At 37.3% G+C, this 1,263-nt stretch overlaps 1 protein-coding gene across 5 annotated transcripts in view; it reads left to right on the top strand.

The window, feature by feature from the left end:
• Nucleotides 1-1,263, top strand: part of Tspan12 (tetraspanin 12) — a 93,562-nt gene that overhangs the window by 89,980 nt on the left and 2,319 nt on the right. The gene's annotated exons all lie outside the window — the stretch shown is intronic.

Raw genomic sequence — 1,263 nt, 5'->3', positions numbered from 1 at the left:
TCGAACTCAGAAATCCACCTGCCTCTGCCTCCCAAGAGCTGGGATTAAAGGCATTCGCCACCACACCCGGCTTTTTTTTTTTTTTCAAGACAGGTTTTTTCTATGTAATAGCCATGGCTGTCTTAGAACTGGCTTTGTAGACCATGCTGGTATTGATCACACAGGCATCCAAACACCTGTGCTTCTTGAGTGCTGGGATTAAAGGAGTTCACCACTGTTTTTCTATCATCATTCCATACTATGTAAAATTATACTAATGTATGTTGTACTGTGTAAGAATTTGGTGTTTAAAATTCGTGTTTCAGTTACTAATTTTTTTAGCCTATTAAAAATTATTAAATGAATGCTGATTGGGATTAGAATAGAATTTGCAACAGTTTCTCAAATGGACTTAAACATACTTCTGGCCACTATGTACTTTATTCAAGACATTATCATTGGCATTGAGATTATAAAATGAAAATACTGATCAACTTTTAAACACATGGTGAAGGATCAAACATTGCAATGGAAATATCGAACCAAGACTCAAAATTTTATGTAGAAAGCTACAAGCACACCCCTTTTATTATTATTATGCAAATTGCTTTGGCCTTTCATAAATGGTAAATTTATATAACTACTAAAATGTTAAGATATTTATGTGTGCTGTCTGTCTCTATCTGTGCTTGTGTCTGTGTCTGTGTCTGTATGCGTACCTTCATAAATGTCTGCAGTTGCACTAGCTTTTGCTCAAGTTCAAAAACCAGAAGAGTGTGTCTGGGGCCTTCCTTTGTCACCCTCTGCCTATTCCTTTAGACAGGGTCTCTCTCTGAACCTGGGGCCACCTGGAAATCTGCAAGCCCATCAATCCTCCTGTCTCCACTGCTTTGAACTTGGAGTTACAGGCATACACAAGATATCTGGCTTGTTTTGTGGGTGCTGGGATTGAACTCTGGTCCTAACTGTGTAGCAAGTACCCTTAACAGATGAGATACCTCTATAGTTTCAAAGAACTGTTTTAAAATATATATCTTTATGATTTATTATGAGTAAATATTTTATTGGTATAGCTATTAAAAAAACCCTGCATACCCAAGGTTATATTATGTTACTCAAGTAAAAATCAGTCACCATTACAAACTATTTAATAAGTTGTGCTCTAGACACTGTTTTTTTTTCAACTTTTTTATTAGATATTTTCTTTATTTACATTTCAAATACTATCCCGAAAGTTCCCTCTCCCCCCCCCCCCCCCGCCCTCCGCCCCTACCCACCCACTCC

Source organism: Mus pahari, chromosome 2 (assembly GCF_900095145.1).
Source record: "Mus pahari chromosome 2, PAHARI_EIJ_v1.1, whole genome shotgun sequence".
NCBI classification, from domain to species: Eukaryota; Metazoa; Chordata; class Mammalia; order Rodentia; family Muridae; genus Mus; species Mus pahari.
The sequence above is the reverse complement of the archived record's forward strand: the minus strand, read 5'-3'. Positions and strand labels throughout refer to the sequence as shown.